Source organism: Poeciliopsis prolifica, unplaced genomic scaffold (genome assembly GCF_027474105.1).
Source record: "Poeciliopsis prolifica strain line A6 unplaced genomic scaffold, Auburn_PproV2 SCAFFOLD021, whole genome shotgun sequence".
Taxonomy (NCBI): Eukaryota; Metazoa; Chordata; class Actinopteri; order Cyprinodontiformes; family Poeciliidae; genus Poeciliopsis; species Poeciliopsis prolifica.
The window spans coordinates 7,179,028-7,191,687 of NW_026562396.1; the positions used below are offsets into that span (position 1 = coordinate 7,179,028).

General features: G+C 39.3%; 1 protein-coding gene across 2 annotated transcripts in view; it reads left to right on the plus strand.

The window, feature by feature from the left end:
* The window catches only part of cd276 (CD276 molecule), an 85,283-nt gene that overhangs the window by 29,348 nt on the left and 43,275 nt on the right, over nucleotides 1-12,660 (plus strand). The gene's annotated exons all lie outside the window — the stretch shown is intronic.

Here is a 12,660-nt window from a genome sequence, read left to right on the forward strand (position 1 = left end):
CAGGGAGTGCTGCTCCACTGGGCTGGGAAATGACTGTGCTGTCTGGAAACAGGACGGCCGATTGGCAGGACTGGACGGCTGAGTGAAGGTGGCCTTTCTAACAGTTTGCTTGGCCTCAAAACAGGACAGATAACTGGTCAGAAGGACCAATAGGGAGGTGAGGGGTATTAAGCACACAATGACAAAACAAATATAACTGGAGAAAGTGTCTTGGTAGAGTGTTGCTGTGGCTACCTTTGGTTTCTCCATTTTATTAGCTTGATGCTCTTCTGTAGGTATGGCTGTACTTGTTTAGTACCACTGCTGTGCCTCTCATTCATTTAGATGGCTCATTTGTAAAATTGTTGAGTAAATAAATTAGTGACAAAACTATATTTAAACATTTTTTAGTCAACTTAATTGTGGGGTGTGTAACTAATTAATTAATTGCATTATATTCAAAAACTATATATCGACTGAGCAGCATTTTCAATTGAAAGGCCAGCTAAATTGTTGCATAAATTGACACAACAAAGATATTTATTGTTTTTAATCTGTCACACAAATACAAAGGTTCTGGCCAGAACAGAAATGTGAGTAACTGCATTAAAACTTTTATCTGTCTAATTAATTAATCGAAACGAACAATGATTTAGGTAACTTTGCATTTGCGCTGGTTTTTAATGCATGATTAGCACAGAGATTGTAAGCATGTCAAGCGAAACATTTTCCCTGTCCAGGTTTGGTTCCTTGGCATGGATGTAGAAGACACCAGTGGTGAACAGAGATACGATTCAGGGTCTTAAAATACAACAAACAATCATGGCATAAGCATAAAAGAGTCTAAAATGGTCAGCAGGAACGTTGCTCATTTTTGTTGGAGCGACAGCCAAGGGACACGCTGGAGTGGCATCAAAGGACACAGATAATCAAATATATTACTGCTGCGGCTCATAGGAAATTAATGTCATTACCTTTAGCCTGAGTGTCACGGGCCTCTTATTCCTCTGACTGATTTATTCTTGAAATTGAAAAAGAAAAATTAAACATCACAAATCATATCCTAAGAGTTATTGGTCGTTACTCTTTCTTTGGATTCAGAAGCAGTAGGTGTTAATATTTTATGTAGTTCAAATTTGACAGGCACCGATTCTTTCAATCTGATAAACTGATTCCATGTTTGACTGGTTCAGATTTTTTTCATCCAAAGAATGTAAAAAAAAATACAATAGAAATATGGTGCATGTTCCTCATAGAGTTTGTGATGTTGAATCCAACCCCAAAAAATGATTTCAATTTTATCCCCATTAAAGGATGTGTCCATTATTACCATTATGAGAGTCACTGAGCTTCAAGCCAGTGCATACAAATATTATGCATACTGTCAACCGTTGTGTTCATAGAAATCTGTTCACAAAATGGTACAAATTCTTAGTTTGATGCCTTTTTATGGGGAAAAAACTGATTGCAGTGTTTCTAATCACAAATCAGAGCTGATTGCAGGAAGATTTGCTGAGCGTAAACTCTCGCTGATTGACTGGGGGGGTTAGTTGCTGTTGTGTCTATTTGCTAGCTTAATTTCAGTGTGGTAACACAAAATAAAAAAAAAAAGTAAAAATCCAGCAAAAGCCTCATTCACAAAATAACAGATATTATTTTGAAAATAAGTGTTTGATCCCCAAACAAAACATGTCTTAGAATTGGGCAGTCAACTTTTTTTCTGACTGATAAGCAGATGTTTTACACACCTTAGGATGAATTTTGATCAACTAATGTTTTCAGAAACTTCAGGCGTATTGTTGCTTATTGACATGACTTCCACAACCCCAGTTTATTTCTTCGTTAGCCACTGCTTTGTTACCCTGTCTTGCAATGTTGTTGTCAGACTGAAAGGACAAAATCATAACTCATCTTTAGTCTTTCAAATGAGGGAAGAACATTTTTGACCAAGAGTTTTTTAAAATAGTGCGTTGAGTTCACTCTGTCACCTCTAGTGATGGGTAATATGAACTTAAGTGTTCATTGTGATGTTTTGTGTTATTCATTCCAAAAGTGAGAAATGGGATGATAAAACGTAGTAGTTTGTATAGTAATAGATGACCAACTTTCAGACGATTATATAGACTACTTCAGGACACAAACATAAAAAAAGACAAAATTTTATAGCAATTAATAGTTATTGCCACTCTCATGGAGCCTACATAAAATAAATGAAGACATAATAAGTAACAATCCCAATGATACATTTAGTTTTTTGAAGCTTGCTGTACATAATCGTTTCCTGATAATTCAAGATTCTCATGATGACAAAAATAATTCGCTGTAATAATAATTTTACACCCTTGGTTGCAGCCACTTCTGATGCCGTCTAAGTCACACTCGTTATTTCTCCTCCTACAAATGGATGGGTCAGATTGAGCTCAGTATCGGTATCATTCAACCACATCACATTCCCTCAAGCTGAATCACTGCAACGTTGTTTTGCAGAGTTGTAGACAGACATGCGTATGTTCAGTACCCAAAGGATGCAAGGTGGCAATACATTACGGCGCAGCGTCCTACCAGCTGTGTTTTGGTGATTGCCTTCATGGTAATTACGAAGCTCCTCCAGTGTTGTTACAGATTGAAAAATCTCACATGGATTTCCGGGTTTTAATAAGCAACAGCTTTCAAGCCTTTGGCAGATCTACTATCTTGTCCCTGACATCCTTGGTCCATTGTGCTGGAGAGGTTGGAGTGGAAGAAATTGATCCAGTCAAGAGGTGTACTTTAGTCACATAAAGAGTTGTGATCAGGCGTATCTGTAATTGATTTGAATTATTGATCTTTGTGCTGCATGACGACATTCTGTCTTATCGGTAGGGGGTCAAATACTTGTTTCATTTTCATTCATACCACTTTAAGAAATGGCTTTCTGTTTTTTGTTTTTTTTTTGCTGATATTCTCTCTCTTGCCATTAAAATGAAACTATTAGAAAACATTGAAACTTTTCCATTGAATAAAAGCAAATTGACAAAATAAAAAATAAAGACGCCAAGGAGTTTTCCACCTCAAGTAATCAGTTCCTATAAAACAGGCCTGTTTGTGTATGAAATGATAAAGAAAATCAGACTAAATTGCCAGACTAGGCTAAAGAAAAGAACCAAAAGCAAAGTGAAAGTCTGAAGAGAACTGAAGCTGCTTAAATGTTATGCAGCAAAGACTCTTTAAAGGGACGGCAAAGGAAACAAATCCACAAGTAGACCTTGGGAAAACCTGTAATTAAAGCGTCGGTGACTGTGGTTTCCTGCAACTGGGTGCACATGAATAAGAGTCATTTCTCAGCTGGAGTGCTGCAAGCGCAGCTTGATGATGGCCCAAGCTGTTTGTAAATACACAGAAGATTTATAGTATAGCGTGTGGCAAGATACAAGGGGGGCTTGTTTGAAATAAACCCACGTTTGCGTTTGTTTACAACAGCTGGTGTGCGCTTAACAGTTTCTGTAATTAATTTTGACCGAGCAAAACTCTTCTGCTGGAATTGCTTGGTTGGTAAAAACAAATTTGTCTGCGGTATGCACTATAAAATGAACACACAAACACACTTTCCCAGCCTCTCAGGCAGTGGTGAATCCAAATGTGGGCGTTGATGAAATCTGCTTAACATTCTGAAGAGTCCATGAAAGAAGGAGGAAAAACTGAGAGAAACTGGAGAGAGAGAGAGGGGCTGAGGCAGGTAGAGAGGGAGCAAGCATGTTAAAAATTTCACAGTCTTCCCAATCTCTGATTGAAAAATTACAATTCTAATACCAATCTCCCCCAGGCAGAACAGGAGTTTGACAAGGTTAATTCTGAGAAAATGAACCTTTTACCCATACCGAGCGGAGCACTGTGTGGCCTGCGAGTTCAGTCAACGGCAAGTCAACCAAGTTAATGTCGCCCTTTTTTCCCCCCCCAGAAGTACCACAAGTTAAACTGGTTGGCTATATCATCACGGCACATGCACTCAAAAGTTTCCAGTCGGATTTGTGAAAACGCACTGTAGAGTGCTAGTCAGGTTTTCATCAGCGGCTTGGAATGGGAAGCGTTTGTGTGTTTGGTATATTGATAGCTTTGCAGAGGGAAGCGAGGCTTGGATGCGGGGAGACCCACAGGAACAGCTGGTATTAATGGAGAGTTGAGTGATGGAAAGGAGCTGCTTCGGTCTTCAAATGAACCGTGGCCTGTCTGCATGCATGGACAATGTGTTTGAGCGCCGATTCCCTCCCTTCCATACACCCTCCGGTCTTGTGCTCCGACCCCGTTCTGAACATTTTCCTCTGCTTTAAAAGAAAGAGGGAGAAAAAAAGGCCAATGGGAGCCTTTAAAGATCCAGGTCTGCACTCTATGGGTTTTCTAAATGCGAATTTTTAATGCGTTTCATCTACAGCTGCAATGTGAATGCTGCAGTGAGCTATCTGACGGCTTGGGTTTCAGGACCTGTCACTGAATCCCCCCCGTCCCCTTTTCCCCCCCCCCGCACCAACCCCCTCCACTCCGTCTGCTTCTTCTCTCAACGAGGATGGCGCCATTTCCCTAGCATCACTCTGCTGGCGCAGCATTTACAGTGAAAAGTGTGTGGATGGAGATAGAGTGGGGAAGGGAAGTAGATACAGAGATGAGCCGGGGCGATACAGAGTGGGGTTTAGAAGAAGGAGAAGTGGATGACAGAAAGCAAGATGGAGACAACGGCATTTGCTGAGCACAGAGCTGTGATACGATGGCCTGATGGGCTTCAGATAGACTCGCTGATGAGCAGCAAGACCACCCGCCCTCCCTGCCAGAATTGTAACTGAATCCCACTCTGTGGTTTGCTGTATTCCCGCTACAACAACTTGGCCACATTTGTCCAGTTTTTGTTTTTATGTTGCGTTTTTCAAGGATATTAGTCATGCCAGTTTACAACTCAGTGTACAATTTTTGGTGACTGTGGCTCTGTGGGTAGAGTAGTGGTCTTCTGATCACGTCACATGTCAATGTGCCCCTGGGCAAGGCACTTAACCCCAAGTTGCCTACTGTGCTGCGTATTAGTGTATAAAAAGTGTGTGCGAGTGGGTAAATGTGGCTCTAGTGTAAAGCTCTTTGATATGTCAAAATGATTGGAAAAGTATTATATCAGTTCAGTCCATTTACCCTGTATTGTGAGATTCCCAAGGATTTTAACAGGTCGAAGCTAATGTGATCACTCTCAGTAGATTTACATAACTTTTTAAAATAAAATGTGCAACATAATCTAATTACTTCAATTAAAAACATAGCTTGTTACACAAATTTGAGCAACAAATTGATTAAATACAAATCACTTTAGTTTTTGAATGCCTTTTACCTTGACTGTTCAATAATTTTTTCCATTCTAACACAAGTAACACCAAGCCGACAAAGTTGGGCTAACTATTTAGCTGAGCTACTAATATCTTGCTGGCTAGGCCAACTAGCTATCCCGCTACATTGAGCTGATGTACCAGAAGCAGGTGCCATAAATACAAAATCTGTTAGTCCTTGACACAGACTGCTGCATGTCTTCCCGTCTTTATCACTTTGCCTGTTTCCTGGCTGATTCCTGTGAATAAAGGCTAGTTTTGCCAAAAGGTCTTGGAAAAATACAAAAACCCCAACATTAACTAAAGAGGAATGATGGGTTGCATCCTTTTCCACAGCATAATTGTGTTTTTCTCATGACTGGAAATATTTCCAGACAGTGTAATTTGTGTTTCTTATAAGTGCTTCTTTTACCCGGCTCGTCAGCAGTAAGCAGCGACTGGTGAGGGAGGGGCAGCTCTGCTTTACTCTTCACCCAACAAACTCCTGTCAGTCTAGCACGTTCTCCGGTGTCTAATTTTATTGAAACACAAATTTAAATAAAGGTTTTAGTTCATACGGGAAACTGACGTATGCTTTGCAGTAACTAAATGTACAGAAAATTAAATCAGGAGCACCTTGTGGCTCACTTGTGCAGTCCTCAATGGGGCTATCCTGAGTTTGATTCCCGGACCAGTCCATTTACAGCATGTCTTTCTCTCGCCTCCCCTCTTCTTTCCAGGTATGAATGATTGAATAAATAGCACTAATAAGGTCTAAAACTAAGGTCTGCTTGGAATCCAATAATTGTTGACTAACATATTCTAAGTATATTTTACATGTGTAACATTGCGTAGTATTAATTCTGTGCTAAACAGAATCTCACTTTGATGCACTTTTTTATCATGCACCTTTAATAAATGAAGAGTTTACATGGCTATTTTTTCCAACCTTTGTGATGCTCATTTCTTTTTTCAGTGAAAGTATATCAAACATGTTTGTACAAGGAATTGATTGCACTAACTAGTTCAAACTTGCACAGACTAAGCTACCTCATTAGCCTGTTTCCATTACAAATGCACGCAAAACCTTTTTGATGTTCTGCCAAAAAAAAACAAAATCTCACAATTGTGGTGTTTTATTGAATGAGAAACACAATTTCCACTTGAAGAACATTATTAAAACTCTGTTGTCTTTGTCTTTTCCGGTTGTTGATTGTTTTTTTTTTTTGTGGTGTGAAAAGTGTTTCCATTGCAGTTTTAATAGCACACTTTTCATCAAAAAATGTGTGTTTTCTTAAATTGACGTTTTCGTTAAGCAAATTTATTTTCATAATTCCAATTTGTGGCACTATGTGGTCAATGGAAGTGCTGCTACAGTCATGGTATTTTATGTGCCTCTTTAACTCCTTAACTATTTGCAGTGAAAGCCAAGCAGCATGCATGCAATATATTGCATGCATGCTGCAATAACACCATTTTGGAATATTAAAAAACTTACTGTGTTTCAGAGCTAAGTCAGAAATAGCGTTTATGGATTTTGCACAAAGTAGCAGCTTTTACTGCAGTTTTTTGAGGTTTAATTTAAAAATAAACTCCAGGAAGACAGGAAGTGGTGAGCTCATGTTTTTTTGAAATCAAACGGATCCAATATTAAACATCGTTTTTGCAATATTTTTCTAGCGCGTGTCGAACGCTTTTCATTCCTCTGGTCCAGCAAAATTATTACAGATTTAACACTCAAACCCAGTCGGACGCTCCCCACCCCTTTGAGAGCTCCTACCAATGAGCCAGAATGCTGGTGTTGTCATCCCAGAGTTAATTACTTTATTTTTAGAATTTCACCTTTCGAAACCCCTTTTTGATAGATATTTCCACAGAACACATACATTTTAAACAAGCCTTCACTCGTTAAATCAAAGTGAAAAAATCAGCTTTAATTGCCGCAGAAACATTGACCTTTGTCTTTCAGATACATTTCAATGGTGTGTAGTAATATATATTTTCTCTCTCTCCAGTATCAAAGGTTTTCTAACTTCTTCTTATCTGTTCAGAGTTTAAATCTGAAGTGACTTTACCTTCTAAATAGCTTCTGTCGTGTTATGAAAACCTTGTGTTTATGTGTTAAGCCAGCTGATTCTTCTCCAGGTAGTTTATTCAATGCAGATGAAGATGTGGGAACATAGTAAGAAGAAGTAGATACTCTAGCGATGGGTGACGTTATCGGCTAAGATTGTGCGGACACTGTCCTGAGAAATGTGCGTCCACTCGTAGAGTATCCGTACCTCAACAACTGTCTTTGGTTCTTCGCCCGACAAACTCTTTCAGTTCCACAAAGTCTTCTAATAACATTTTTTAGCAGACATTATTCTTTTCTCCTTGACACTGCAGATATCGGAGGAGAGTTTTAAACATTTATATGTCTTAAAAGCATTGCTGTAGCAGCACAGTCTTGCCAAAGGGCCAAACAGAACAATGCTGAGCAACTGTTTGGCAGAGCTCTCCGCTGTTCTGTTTGCGCACTGAGATTTACACATTCAATATTTTACAAGCATATTTGTGCCTTCTATCAACTTAGAGGCTCTTCAGTTGCACAGCCTTAGATACAAAGTTTATTTATTTATATTTTTCCCCCTTCTCGTTACCGTGCCGGTCCATGTTCTCCCTGAACAAGGACTAATTTAAATGCAATTAACAGAGCCTTCAGAGAAACAGAAAACAGCAATATAAATGGATCTGTTGTCAGTAGAGCAGCGAGCGGGCAACTTTCTCAACTAAGCACTGTATTAATTAGGGGCTGGTGAACAAATAGGTCTTGTTTCGCTTGCTGAATACAGCCTCTGTCTTATCAGGAGGCCAGCTAGGAAAACAACCAAATGGGCAGATGAAGTAATGTGGAGCATCTAAAACAAACCCAAGCAGGCAGCAATGGCTGCATTGTAAGCACATTAATTCCCATCAGGATTAATAAGTGAGGGTACTTGTAGGTGTCACTGGTGTTAAAACGTTTTGAGTGGCTTTTCCTGAGCTTCCATTACAGGAAAGTTTTATCTTTGTATTACGGCCACAACAATGCCATTTATCACAATCCCAGTTTTTTGTCCCCTGTAATTTTTGCCAACAGCTCTGAGGGACTGCTGGGTTTGATTCAGTTGTGTTCAGTTTGTGGTCTGCAAGGCTCTTTTGGAGCAGAAAAGTCAAAGAGATGAAGAGCTTCCTCTTTTTTAGGCCGGGATTTACTCTCTCTGATTATTCCACAACCATTTGTCCATCTCAACATCGAGTCTCAAAGCCTTCTGGCAATGTCTCCCTGTCAAAGTCATTTCCTTGGCACCACTCAAAGCTGAGTTCAGATTAAGAATGTTTTTGGACATTTAGCGACATATTTGCAAAGGAATTTGCATTTGTTTCAAACTGAGATCCAAGAGCAGAGCTGCTGCAACAAAGACCTCTCTACAAGTTACATGAGGCAATATGTGTACATGTTATGTTTAAGCCAAATTAAATTGATCCAGATTCTTAAACAATCACATGTGACAAATATTGTGACAAAAATATCCTCTGCTGGAAGCGGATGACGGCCTGTTTTGCAACTCTGCAAAGAACTTGTCCGGGATCTCTTCTTGTGAGCTCTGCCTAATATTTTAAATCTGATTTCATCTCAGTTCAGTTTTTTTATGTGGTGCCAATTCACAACAAATGTCGTCTCAAGATAGACATTTACAAAGAATAAATGCTGAAATTCAGAATACAAATCTTATGATTGTGGAAAGATGTCAAACATGGTGAAGACAGGGATCTCAATCAACTTAAGTCAGAGGAAACGTTTTTATTGTTATGAATGTTATGAAATCTTGTTTTTTGTGTAGACTACATTCACCATCTTGTAAATTAATGAATTTTAACGTCAGACAAAGCTTTTTATCTCCAAATCAATAAGTTAAAGATCAACTCAGTTTCTCCATAAGGGATAATTTCTGATATAGAAATCCCTTTATGATTCTCCAGTCAGATGTTGCTCATAAAGTTTTCAAAAAGACATTGTCAAATTGGTTTCTCCAAGTTCTCTTGTAATTAAAGTGATATATGCATGTATAATAATGTAATAAATCAAATCAAATTTCATTTGCACAGCACATTTCAGCAGCAAGGCATTTCAAAGTGTTTTACATAATAAAAAACTAAAACATGACATTAAGTCAAGTCATCATTAAAATTGTAATTGATTACATTTCAAATACAACTCTAAACAGGAGGGTTTTTAATCAATTTAAAGAAAGTCAGTGTTTCAACTGTTTTACAGTTTTAAATAATATCTATCATTTTGATCTCTTTTGCATGGGTTGTGTTTTCGGCTGAGGAACTGCGACCTGATGCTAAAGTTAAAAAGTTGGAAGTCATCTGCTCGATCCGATGGGCATGTTTGAGTTGGCTTGTATTCTGTGCATTCTGCACTGCGGATTCGTCTGTACAGGTTCATCGAGGAGTATCTCATTTTGGGTCATCAGCTCCTGAGTACAAGGTCTAAAAGAGAATCCATCTGCAGCAGTGGGGTCTCACCCTGCGCGGTTCCTCAAACCTCCTTGTGACATCTTTATGTCTGTTCCCAGACTAATGGAAAACTGCCTCTCTTTGTCCTCCCTGACTCGCCTTTTCAGGAAACTGTATTTACGATGCCAGTAAAGGCACAAAAGCCGTCTTTTTGTCGCCGATCAGGCTCATTTTTTTTGACTATCACTAGGACCAGCAGGGTCCTGCAGCATGCATGTCACATGGCTACCTCTAAATCCTGTAAGAGGGATTGGTTTCAGGAGGTCTGGCATCAGTCTTGGCCTCACAATATGAAATCATATTAGCTACAGCTTCCTCCGGTTAGGGTGAGGATAGCCTCAAACGAACCTCTAGGCACACCTTCAAAGTTTGGTTGTTTAATTATTCAGCCCATTCATTTGATGTTTAAACTACCCCAGATAGCACTATGACTTATTGTCCTGCGAAGGATGTTTGCACACTCCGTAAATTGCTTTGTTCTGTGCATGCAAAGAGTTCAGATTAGGGCTTAGTTTTACAAAGAGACCATTGCTCAATGCTTTAATGTGGTTTTAATTAGGAGGTGTTGAGGCATTTACCTTATTCGCAGCATAGGTGACTCTTTCTGTAATAGCCACAGAAACCAGTAATTGATTGCCAAGTGGGAAATGGAGGTCAGGGAGTCGAGTATTGCAGTCTTCCTGGGCCGGAAGAGTTTTGAGGAGGTTTAGCGATTAGCTTGCTCTCCTCCTTCTACCTGACAACTTAATGCATAAAAACCTGCAGAGATATGACGTACGAAACTCGCCCACCATAACAGCCCTTAGTTTTAAGCCCTGATGTCAAATATCACAGTAGCGACTCTGGTTAAGCTGAGCTGCAGTTGTGCTCGTTGTGATACTAGTTTGAATGCATCGCAGTCTGTTTTAATCTTCAGGAGGGATTAATATCTTCCCGCTGGTTTGGACTTTATAGCTACGCCTGTCCTCCCTTTCTTCCCCATCCACATACGCACGCACGCACGCGCGCACGCGCGCACATGCACGCACGCACGCACCTCCAGAGTCTGACAAAGTAGTGCTCATCACAGACAAACTGCTCCACTTACCTTTAATAAAATAGTCACCTGTGTTTAATTTCATCACCAGCCTTTTGCATGAGCATCGCAGCTGTAAGAGCAATTTCCCTTTCAATGGCAGACAGCTCAGTGACCCACGCCACAAGAGTGTGTCATATCCATAATGCGTCTGTCTCGGGGCTTCCACCCACTTACTCCTCCAGATGAGGAGCTGCGCTGGCTGTGGATGTGATTTTGTTTGTCCGATTGTTGTAGTTAAACAGGGGTGCGGTCTTGTGAGTGTCTCAGACTTGCATTGTGTCGGGAAATTGCTGTCCTTTTGTCTAAATGTAAGAAATCAACTTGCAGGCAACTCTAAACACCATGCTGTAAAACACCGTGCTAAAAAAGAACAATAGGTGTCAAGTGATGATTTTCTTTTTTCACCTGCTTTTGTGCCCACCTAGAGATATTGTATGTCAATTCTGGCAGACTGACGGCATGATTTGAGTCTTGGCTGCACATCAGAAGGTGCACAAAGTGTAGAGGAGGATTTTTCTTCTTTTTAACTGGCTCCATAAAAAACACAGCAATGAGTCATTTTGCTTTTCACATCATTACGTCACTTTCACGGTCAATCAATCCTAATTTCAAAGACTGTTTAAAGAATCTTGAGACACCTTAACATGCCGTCTTGTGTGGAAACACATGAAATAAATGAAAGACCTATATTCTAGAACAGGAACTAAAAATTAGTAAAGCAAAATAGATGTTAAAGATCACAATATTTCTGATGGAATGCAATGAAAACAATACAGTACAAAAATAAAAGAATAAAAATCACTTCCAAGTTTCTACACCAATGAATATGAAAAGAAAAAGATACAAATAGATAATTACTGACTTGGAAGAATAACTGTGTACCAGACTGCAGAGATGCTTTTAGTTTGTTTTTAATAACATCAACGCCATCAGCTGGCCTCGGGTCATTAGGAAGGGATCAAAGGTCAGTGGTGTAATGAGAGAAACTGTTTTAACTCTTACTGTATTTACAATAGACCCCAGGAAACCTGAGGGGTTTAGGAAAACTACAAGATAAAATTAAATCTTGGACCAACAATGATAACACAGAAGCTCTAAAACATGAAATTAATCACTGCAATTGTTGGAATAAATTCAACAGAATCGTATTAAATCTCTGTGTTTGAGTGAAAAGGAAAGCTTTAGCAATATTATTGCCCTGTAATTTCTTTGCTACCTCTTAATGACTCAGTTTGTATTGAGTGATGGCAACATAGAGCTGAAAATCAACATAGTTGTTAAAAAGAACTATATCCTCTGACAGACATGTGTCTCTATAAATCAAAATGAGTGGTACCTGAAATTGAACCCCGGGTTGCTCTTTGTCGAAAAAAGAAGAAAAAAGTCAAAAAAAATTTTAAAACTTTTTTTGTTCTGTATTGTCATTTCTTCTTTTCGTCTTTTCAAGATTTTTGTGGAAAAAAAAGGCGGTGAAAGCAAAGCAAGCCATTTTAACTGGGTCTCAGTTTCATCAGCTTTTATTGTTAGATAATCCATAGAAGTGTCTTAATATGTGTTTATGCTGATATGTTTGTCATCTCCCTTCTTTTTCTTTTGAGAAAGTTGCAGCCCATGTGGGACATTGGTGGGAACATGCCGTCTTTGATTCCTTTCCCAGCCCGAGGCTGAGCGTTTTCTCAAGCTAAATAACTTAGCTACACACAAGTTGTAAGTCTGCGATTAGCTTTGTTCCACTAA